The sequence below is a fragment of the Perissodus microlepis genome, chromosome 3, assembly GCF_051167445.1.
Source record: "Perissodus microlepis isolate ML-2025 ecotype Zambia chromosome 3, ASM5116744v1, whole genome shotgun sequence".
Classification (NCBI taxonomy): domain Eukaryota; kingdom Metazoa; phylum Chordata; class Actinopteri; order Cichliformes; family Cichlidae; genus Perissodus; species Perissodus microlepis.
In genome coordinates, this window is record NC_140463.1 from 10,183,115 (window position 1) to 10,195,442 (window position 12,328).

General features: G+C 41.4%; 1 pseudogene; it reads left to right on the forward strand.

The window, feature by feature from the left end:
* The first annotated feature begins 35 nt into the window (after positions 1-35).
* On the forward strand, positions 36-12,138 carry LOC146389825 (uncharacterized; annotated as a pseudogene).
* The last annotated feature ends 190 nt before the right edge of the window (positions 12,139-12,328 follow it).

The following is a 12,328-nucleotide window of genomic DNA, read 5'->3' on the forward strand; positions in this document are numbered from 1 at the left end:
CCTGGCTCTTAAGCAAACGGAGACAGGAGATGATTATGGGCCTCCTCCACCACTTTTTGAGCCCTGTATCCCGGTTTATCTGTGCCAACACTCCTACACCACTTCCTGGAAGAAGCGCCCGAGGAAACGAGGAAAGCGGGCTGGTACACTCATCAAAGTCTGAGCTCTTCTCCGTGCTTCTCGTGGAACTACTGGACCAGCAGAGTGCATCTTTAGATGGATCCTGCCTGTTGTCCCTGGAGCTCCCACGACACTTGATCCCCCGCTCTCAGCATTTTATTTCCCTAAGCGGCCTCGGACCCGTGGATGCGGTGTGGACCACGGAAATCTTCGCATACTTAACCGAGCTGGAACATCTGATGTTAGGATCTACACACTCCAAATGGCTTTACTAAATGTAAGATCATTAGCAAACAAGACGTTTGTATTAAACGACTTCCTAAAGTCACAACAGTTGGACTTTAGGAAAAAGCTACAGACTCACCAGGTTGAAGCCATGTAACATGGCTTCAACCTGGTGAGTCTGTAGCTTTTTCGGAACTGGTTCCTCCTAATTTCTCATTCTTCAGCCTCCCTCGGTCCTCTGGTAGGGAGGGAGGCTTAGCCACCGTGTTCAACGCTCGATTTCATTGCCATCAAACATTACAGCACGACTCATTTTCTAGTTTTGAACTCCAGCTGTTTGAGTTACACCTGAATTCTGCTGCCCCTTTGCTGTGTGCCCTCATATACCGCTTAGAAATGGCTTCTTCTTTGCACTGTAGAGTTTCAGCCGGCAACGGCGGATGGCACGGTGGATTGTGTTCACTGACAATGGTTTCTGGAAGTATTCCTGAGCCCATTCTGTGATTTCCTTTACAGTAGCATTCCTGTTTGTGGTGCGGAGATCACAGGCATCCAGTATCGGTTTACGCCCTTGACCCTTACGCACAGAGATTGTTCCAGATTCTCTGAATCTTCGGATGATGTTATGCACAGTTGATGATGATAACTGCAAAGTCTTTGCAATTTTTCGCTGGGTAACACTTTTCTGATATTGCTCCACTATCTTTCTGTGCAACATTGTGGGAATTGGTGATCCTCTACCCATCTTGGCTTCTGAGAGACACTGCCACTCTGAGAAGCTCTTTTTATACCCAATCATGTTGCCAATTAACCTAATTAGTGTTAATTGGTCTTCTAGCTCTTCGTTATGCTCAAATTTACTTTTTCCAGCCTCTTATTGCTACTTGTCCCAACTTTTTGGGATTTGTTGACACCGTGAAATTTTGAATCAACATATTTTTCCTTTGAAATGATACATTTTCTCGGATTAAACTTTTGATCTGTCATCTATGTTCTATTCTGAATAAAATATTGACATTTGCCATCTCCACATCATTGCATTCAGTTTTTATTCACAATTTGTTTAATGTCCCAACTTTTTTGCAATCCAGTTTGTAATATTAGGAGTCAAGAAGTTAGAAAACTCAGTTAAAAGTGATTCCGTTGAATTAGAACTGAAACACAATGAAACAGCTTTAGGTAACTAACCTTTTAAATTGTACTTCAGAAGAATTAAAAGATTTGGTGCCAAAAAATAGTAAAAAATAAATATTCCTGATACTTGAAAGACCTAAAACATGGCCTGACACGTAAAGGATTCCATTTTACATTCACCAGCTACTTATGTGCACCTTACAGTAAGTGGTTGGACACAAGTTTTTATTTATTCTAAATCAAGTTATTAGAATGTGTCACTGCTACAGGTAACAGGTAGCACCCATTGACAACTATACATGTGTCCTATGAGCAGGAAAAGAATGATTAGACAAGATGCGGCTTGTCATTGTGAATAAGCCACCATGTTGATTTTACTTAACTACAGTTAGAAGCCATGTTTTCTGGTTTGGCTAAGAATAGTCTTATTGTTGTGAGAAAATGTTTGCTTAGTCCCCTGTGGTGAAATGTGTTACCTTGTATTGAAAGAAGATGGCAGCTTTGTGGTTGTTCACCTTCAGTTTTCACACAAACACCACGCAGGTCTTTGTCATCCGTTAGCGTTTCTCTGCAGAGGTGTTAAGAAGTGGGGAAAAAAACTGTGAAAAGCTAACTGCTGTTAGTAAAGTTACTAAACTGCTGTTTGTAAAAGTTAAGACTTACTTGCTTCATAAACAAGAATTAAAAACATTTTTCCATAGACACTGTCTAATACTATTACATTACCATTACTATTGTATCTGCAGTGATTAAAGTGTTTTGTTTAACCCTTTAAAACCGATCGGAGCGGGCATGCTCTGTTTTGCTTAACTACTTTTAAATCCCTGTAGAACTGGAACCACATAATTTTTTTTGCGTATGAAACCAGAGGAGTTGTACTTCTTGTAGGCCAGTTGTGTAAAGCCTTATGAGTGCTCAGATAGAGTAGAAAAGTGCTGTATGAGAACAAGTCCATTTACCATTTTCAATTTCCTCTTCAGTTCATGTTACACCTGTTTAAGGCATTTCTTGTCACATCACTAAAAGCTACCTTTTTCTGGTTGAGGATTCCCTTTGTCACCTGTGATCCATGATTTCTTATTGTGGAACCAGCATACAATCTTTCTCGGTATGATTGTGTCTCTACAGGCATTCATGTCCTCAGTAAAACTGTTAACCTTTCTGTCAATGTCCATACTGATCTCGTCTGTTTGCAGCCCAATCTGTTTATTCAAAGCAGTCCCTTAGAGCATTGGGAGTATCAGGTGTCCATTTCCTGACAGTGAGTTCAGTTGTAGGCTGTCTCTGCACACAGGGATGGTAACATGCTTACAGAAAAACCAAGTTGTTGTCTGATCTGCCAAGTGATGCTATGAAGCTCTGTAAACTTCTTTAACATTGGTGTACAAAAAGTTCAGAGTCCCATTTTCTCTTGTACGACAGTCAACAAATTGCGTAAATCTAGTAAGGTGGGTCGAGAGGGAACCCTGACTGAAGTCTCTTTATATTATGAAGCGGGCCTCTGGATGTTTAATCTGTATGCTATAATTCAATGTCAGGACCATACATCTTCTCCTTAATAGTTATAGTTGCAGGATTAATCCATCTTTGGTTCACATATAAAGCCAGACCCCCACTTTTTTCTTGCCACCAGCTTTTGCATCTCTGTCAGACTGTATGAGAGTGAAACCAGGTACATCCACATTGGAGTCTAAGATGTTTTGATCCAACCATGTTTCAGTAAAACACATGAAACTGCTATAGAGTCACTAATATCTCCAGCTCATCACTTTTGTTGGGGAGAGCGTTGACATTTCCTATGATGACTGTTGGCAGAAAGCCTGAAAACAGTTGATACTGTTCATCTGGACGTAGTGTTTTCAGTGGTGGAAACATTTCATCACTTATCCAAGTGACTTCTTCAGTCTAAGATGACTGCAGGTTTCTCCAACTTTATGAACAGTATATTGCATAATTACTGAAACTAGCACCACAGTCTAAAAATGGGCCATAAGGTCAGTTTCATGATCATTAATATGCAAATTGTCATGACAATTGATCAATGGCCATGGCTACCTTTCATGGAGAGTTGAGATATGGGTTCAATCACAGCAGAAAGGGCTTATATCTCCACTGCTGAACCTTCACTTTTGTACCAGCACAGCAACCATGAAAACACATCTTTAGGTCAGCTGGAATAGGGTGGTATTGTCCAGAAAAAACTCTTCTCAAGTGTATTCTTCTCCCCACAGAATTATCCCTATGTACTTTACCAAAAGAAAAGCCTATTAAGATTATTTGAAAACTGAAGGCTCTGCCTCCCATTCTACTTTTTAATACTCTAGGAACAACAAGTAAGCCTGCAGTGTGAGAGTGAAGTGCTCTAATGGGGTGATATGGTACTGCAAGGGCATTAAGATAAGATGGGGCCTGATTATTTAAGACCTTGAAGAACAGGATTTCAAATTAGATTCTGGATTGAACTGAAATGGATATGCCAGTGGAGGGACAAAAGGCTATGAGGTGCCGTAAGGGACATTATTACTGAAACGCTCTCACACACACTACTGAAATTTTACCTCTCACACACACTACTGAAACGCTCTCACACACACTACTGAAACGCTCTCACACACACTACTGAAATTTTACCTCTCACACACACTACTGAAACGCTCTCACACACACTACTGAAACGCTCTCACACACACTACTGAAATTTTACCTCTCACACACACTACTGAAACGCTCTCACACACACTACTGAAACGCTCTCACAAACACTACTGAAACGCTCTCACACACACTACTGAAACGCTCTCTCACACACTACTGAAACGCTCTCACACACACTACTGAAACACTCTCACACACACTACTGAAACGCTCTCACACACACTACTGAAATTTTACCTCTCACACACACTACTGAAACGCTCTCACACACACTACTGAAACGCTCTCACACACACTACTGAAACGCTCTCTCACACACTACTGAAACGCTCTCTCACACACTACTGAAACGCTCTCACACACACTACTGAAACGCTCTCACACACACTACTGAAACGCTCTCACACACACTACTGAAACGCTCTCTCACACACTACTGAAATTTTACCTCTCACACACACTACTGAAACACTCTCACACACACTACTGAAATTTTACCTCTCACACACACTACTGAAACGCTCTCACACACACTACTGAAACGCTCTCTCACACACTACTGAAATTTTACCTCTCACACACACTACTGAAACGCTCTCACACACACTACTGAAACGCTCTCTCACACACTACTGAAATTTTACCTCTCTCACACACTACTGAAACGCTCTCACACACACTACTGAAACGCTCTCTCACACACTACTGAAATTTTACCTCTCACACACACTACTGAAACGCTCTCACACACACTACTGAAATTTTACCTCTCACACACACTACTGAAACGCTCTCACACACACTACTGAAATTTTACCTCTCACACACACTACTGAAACGCTCTCACACACACTACTGAAACGCTCTCACACACACTACTGAAATTTTACCTCTCACACACACTACTGAAACGCTCTCACACACACTACTGAAACGCTCTCACAAACACTACTGAAACGCTCTCACACACACTACTGAAACGCTCTCACACACACTACTGAAATTTTACCTCTCACACACACTACTGAAACGCTCTCACACACACTACTGAAATTTTACCTCTCACACACACTACTGAAACGCTCTCACACACACTACTGAAATTTTACCTCTCACACACACTACTGAAACGCTCTCACACACACTACTGAAATTTTACCTCTCACACACACTACTGAAACGCTCTCACACACACTACTGAAATTTTACCTCTCACACACACTACTGAAACGCTCTCACACACACTACTGAAACGCTCTCTCACACACTACTGAAACGCTCTCACACACACTACTGAAACGCTCTCACACACACTACTGAAACGCTCTCACACACACTACTGAAACGCTCTCTCACACACTACTGAAACGCTCTCACACACACTACTGAAACGCTCTCTCACACACTACTGAAATTTTACCTCTCACACACACTACTGAAACGCTCTCTCACACACACTACTGAAATTTTACCTCTCACACACACTACTGAAACGCTCTCACACACACTACTGAAATTTTACCTCTCACACACACTACTGAAACGCTCTCACACACACTACTGAAACGCTCTCACACACACTACTGAAACGCTCTCACACACACTACTGAAATTTTACCTCTCACACACACTACTGAAACGCTCTCTCACACACTACTGAAATTTTACCTCTCACACACACTACTGAAACGCTCTCACACACACTACTGAAATTTTACCTCTCACACACACTACTGAAACGCTCTCACACACACTACTGAAACGCTCTCACACACACTACTGAAATTTTACCTCTCACACACACTACTGAAACGCTCTCACACACACTACTGAAACGCTCTCACAAACACTACTGAAACGCTCTCACACACACTACTGAAACGCTCTCATACACACTACTGAAATTTTACCTCTCACACACACTACTGAAACGCTCTCACACACACTACTGAAATTTTACCTCTCACACACACTACTGAAACGCTCTCACACACACTACTGAAATTTTACCTCTCACACACACTACTGAAACGCTCTCACACACACTACTGAAATTTTACCTCTCACACACACTACTGAAATGCTCTCACACACACTACTGAAATTTTACCTCTCACACACACTACTGAAACGCTCTCACACACACTACTGAAACGCTCTCACACACACTACTGAAATTTTACCTCTCACACACACTACTGAAACGCTCTCACACACACTACTGAAACGCTCTCACACACACTACTGAAACGCTCTCACACACACTACTGAAATTTTACCTCTCACACACACTACTGAAACGCTCTCTCACACACTACTGAAATTTTACCTCTCACACACACTACTGAAACGCTCTCACACACACTACTGAAATTTTACCTCTCACACACACTACTGAAACGCTCTCACACACACTACTGAAATTTTACCTCTCACACACACTACTGAAACGCTCTCACACACACTACTGAAATTTTACCTCTCACACACACTACTGAAACGCTCTCACACACACTACTGAAACGCTCTCACACACACTACTGAAATTTTACCTCTCACACACACTACTGAAACGCTCTCACACACACTACTGAAACGCTCTCACAAACACTACTGAAACGCTCTCACACACACTACTGAAACGCTCTCTCACACACTACTGAAACGCTCTCACACACACTACTGAAACGCTCTCTCACACACTACTGAAACGCTCTCACACACACTACTGAAACGCTCTCTCACACACTACTGAAATTTTACCTCTCACACACACTACTGAAACGCTCTCACACACACTACTGAAATTTTACCTCTCACACACACTACTGAAACACTCTCACACACACTACTGAAACGCTCTCACACACACTACTGAAACGCTCTCTCACACACTACTGAAACGCTCTCACACACACTACTGAAACGCTCTCTCACACACTACTGAAACGCTCTCACACACACTACTGAAACGCTCTCTCACACACTACTGAAATTTTACCTCTCACACACACTACTGAAACGCTCTCACACACACTACTGAAATTTTACCTCTCACACACACTACTGAAACGCTCTCACACACACTACTGAAATTTTACCTCTCACACACACTACTGAAACGCTCTCACACACACTACTGAAATGCTCTCACACACACTACTGAAATTTTACCTCTCACACACACTACTGAAACGCTCTCTCACACACTACTGAAATTTTACCTCTCACACACACTACTGAAACGCTCTCACACACACTACTGAAATTTTACCTCTCACACACACTACTGAAACGCTCTCACACACACTACTGAAACGCTCTCACACACACTACTGAAATTTTACCTCTCACACACACTACTGAAACGCTCTCACACACACTACTGAAACGCTCTCACAAACACTACTGAAACGCTCTCACACACACTACTGAAACGCTCTCATACACACTACTGAAATTTTACCTCTCACACACACTACTGAAACGCTCTCACACACACTACTGAAATTTTACCTCTCACACACACTACTGAAACGCTCTCACACACACTACTGAAATTTTACCTCTCACACACACTACTGAAACGCTCTCACACACACTACTGAAATTTTACCTCTCACACACACTACTGAAATGCTCTCACACACACTACTGAAATTTTACCTCTCACACACACTACTGAAACGCTCTCACACACACTACTGAAATTTTACCTCTCACACACACTACTGAAACGCTCTCACACACACTACTGAAACGCTCTCACACACACTACTGAAACGCTCTCACACACACTACTGAAATTTTACCTCTCACACACACTACTGAAACGCTCTCTCACACACTACTGAAATTTTACCTCTCACACACACTACTGAAACGCTCTCACACACACTACTGAAATTTTACCTCTCACACACACTACTGAAACGCTCTCACACACACTACTGAAATTTTACCTCTCACACACACTACTGAAACGCTCTCACACACACTACTGAAATTTTACCTCTCACACACACTACTGAAACGCTCTCACACACACTACTGAAACGCTCTCACAAACACTACTGAAACGCTCTCACACACACTACTGAAACGCTCTCTCACACACTACTGAAACGCTCTCACACACACTACTGAAACGCTCTCTCACACACTACTGAAACACTCTCACACACACTACTGAAACGCTCTCTCACACACTACTGAAATTTTACCTCTCACACACACTACTGAAACGCTCTCACACACACTACTGAAATTTTACCTCTCACACACACTACTGAAACACTCTCACACACACTACTGAAATTTTACCTCTCACACACACTACTGAAACGCTCTCACACACACTACTGAAATTTTACCTCTCACACACACTACTGAAACGCTCTCACACACACTACTGAAATTTTACCTCTCACACACACTACTGAAACGCTCTCACACACACTACTGAAATGCTCTCACACACACTACTGAAATTTTACCTCTCACACACACTACTGAAACGCTCTCACACACACTACTGAAACGCTCTCACACACACTACTGAAATTTTACCTCTCACACACACTACTGAAATTTTACCTCTCACACACACTACTGAAACGCTCTCACACACACTACTGAAATGCTCTCACACACACTACTGAAACGCTCTCACACACACTACTGAAATTTTACCTCTCACACACACTACTGAAATTTTACCTCTCACACACACTACTGAAATGCTCTCACACACACTACTGAAATGCTCTCACACACACTACTGAAACGCTCTCACACACACTACTGAAATTTTACCTCTCACACACACTACTGAAACGCTCTCACAAACACTACTGAAATTTTACCTCTCACACACACTACTGAAACGCTCTCACACACACTACTGAAACGCTCTCACACACACTACGGAAACGCTCTCACACACACTACTGAAATTTTATCTCTCACACACACTACTGAAAATCCAAGGCATTTCAGTTGAACAGGAAGGCATTTCAGTTAAACAGGAAGGCATTTCAGTTGAACAGGAAGGCATTTCAGTTAAACAGGAAGGCGTTTCAGTTGAACAGGAAGGCATTTCAGTTAAACAGGAAGGCGTTTCAATTGAACAGGAAGGCGTTTCAGTTGAACAGGAAGGTGAGGAAAAACAAATAACACATTAATGCACAGCTAACACCGCGGTGACGTCTACAACAGTCTGTTAGAGGTATAATTGAAAAATCTTTTGCCTTCATCAGTGACTATCCAAACATTGTTGTAGGGTAGCAGCCTTGTCATGGTCCTGGGTCGAGTGACCCAGTGTTTGAGTTTTATGTATCTTTTGTATTTATTTGTGCCTTAGCTTAGTTCACCTAGTTAATTTCTAGGTTGCTGTTTAGTCTTGTTGTCTCCCCCTGTACTAAGTCTTCCTGGTTCATGCGTCATGTCTGCGTGGTTATGTGTAGTTCATGTCATGTCTAATATCCATGTTTCCTGTTTTACTCTGAAAGTCTGTATTCAATGTCAGTGTATTTAGTTTCACCTCTCCTGTCGTTAGGTTCATGTGTGTCAGCTGTGCTCCCATGTGTGGCCACTTCCCCTGATCATCCCTCATGTGTATTTAGTCTCTGTGTTTCATGTAGTCTGTGTCGCGTCGTCTGTGTTCCCACCCTCCATGTTGTCACAGCCAGTCTTAGTATTCATAGTTATGGTTTCCTGTGTCTTCATAGTTTTTCCTAGTTTTACTTTCCCAGTTTAGTCATAGTTTAGTTTGTCACTGCGTTTCTGCCTTGTCTGCACTCCTTGTCACCAGCCACAATAAAGGCTCGCTTCCAGTTAAGTTTACTCCAGTCTACTCTCGTGTGTTCGCACCTGGGTCCACCACACACACCACCGCACGGTCTGCCTCCTCAGATCGTGACAAGCCTATTGCAACAAGTCGTGGCATCCTGGCTATGCTAGCTGCCCGTATAATCTGGAAAGACTGTGTCTGACAGTACCTCATCTACAATGAAATTACATCGGATCCTTGTCATTTTTTACATACATTCTTTGTTGTTTGAGGTGAGAACCAATGAAGAAGATGTTGTGCTCTGCAATGTATTGGGGCGCTCCAAAATGAAAATTCGGACAATATCAGACAAGAGCGGCTTTATAGAGAGCTAGATGATCATACACGAACTCTATCAGAATTTCTTGCTGCTGTATCTCGATATGATCCCAATAATAGGGTTGCCACCAACCTACTAGGATCCTTGTATAGATGCTTTTGCAGCTTGCTACATGAATATGATGCTAGACGGAGATCTGCTTATGTGACCCACAGATTGTTACCCCCAACCACCTTGAGTGGTCATCCAGGTCGGCCACGATACACTATATCTGCTGAACAGATTTCTCACTTTGTTTCCATTGGTATGACATGGCAGAGAATTGCATCATGCTTTGGAATAAGTCGAAGAACCCTGTACAGACACAGACAAACTTTGGGAGTTGAGCCATTAAGCTATGTGGATATTTCAAATCAAGAACTGTGACGGATATCCTACAGAACACTCCAAATGCAGGGGAAGTATACATTCTTGGAAGTCTGAGATCTCGTGGCTTAAGAGTTCAACGTTGGAGGGTCAGACAAAGTCTACAGGAAGTGGATCCTATTGGACGTGCATTTAGACGTCGTCATGCGATAAGGCGAAGGATCTATAGTGTTCTGGCCCCCAACCACTTATGGTAAGTTCACTGGTTTGAAACAAATGGTCAGGCCTTGTGTTTAAAAGTATTAACACAATACATCAAAATTAAAGGTCCTTCATTCAAAACATTACTGAAGTTAATCTATATGATCAGCATAAGATAATAATAATAATAAAAAAAATAACAATAACCAAAAAAACTGAAATTGATATAAGTATGTTAAATATTTGGGGGATTCATAGTACATCAATTTAGATGTCGTCTAATGTATATACTGTTGAGTTGTTTAATCCTTTATTTCACATCACAATTTTAATCTCTAACATCGATTGTGCCAGGTAAATGTAGTGTGGAAAAAGACATTTTATGCCACTGTGTGTATGTGTGTGCACGTGTAAGCACGTGTGTGTGTGTGAGAGAGAGAGGTGTGGTGTTGTTGAAGTAAATGTACAAAATGAGACCTCTAGTTTTTGTTTAAGTACAGGGTCAGGAATTCACTACTAAATAATATGAACAAACATGTGGAACTGTAGTAATGCTTTCTGATCTCTCAACAGGCATTTTGACGGCAACCACAAGTTGATTAGATGGCGCTTGGTCCTGCATGGCTGTGTTGATGGCTTCAGCTGAACTATCATATACTTACGTTGCTTATCCAATAACAGAGCCTCAAGTGTCTTGTCATTATTTTTGGAAGGAATACAAAACTTTGGTTTGCCCTTAAGGGTCAGGTGTGATCATGGTATGGAAAATATACAGGTTGCTCGTTTTATGTTACAGAGAAGAGGAGTAGGCAGTGTTATTACAGGTGTTTCAGTACATAACCAAAGAATTGAAAGACTGTGGGCAGAACTCAACAGAGTTGTATCAAGACACTTTATAAATATCTTTAACTTTATGGAAGAACAGGGTATGTTGGATTCACTGAATGAGCTACATCTTTTTTGTCTGCATTATGTTTATTTGCCAAGGATTGAAAGAGCATTAACAGAATTTGTCAATCAGTGGAACAACCATGCTCTCTCTACACAAGGAGGACAGACCCCTCTTCAGCTGTGGCATACAGGTGTCACAAACAATGTGGGAATCCTGTCGTTTATAAATGACATTTTTCATGTTGATAACTATTATGGCGTTGATGAAGAAGGGCCATTACCAGAACTTCAAACAAACAATAATGTCAATATTCCAGATATTGACATCAACATAAATGAGACTGCAATGAACATAATTCAACAAGTGAATCCATTAGAAAATGATGGAAATCATGGAATAGATGTGTTTTCTTCACTTTTACACCTTCTATATTAAATAAAATATTTTGCAAAAATTAAAAAAAAATATATAAAACAAACATTTCAGAAAACATATCTGATCGAAACTAACATATTGAAACCATTTTTCTTTAAAATGATAAAATGACAGCTCTGTTGTCAAACAGAAACTGACACAGGCAGAAGAATAAACAGACACAAAGACAAGCAAATCAAAAACCGATGGA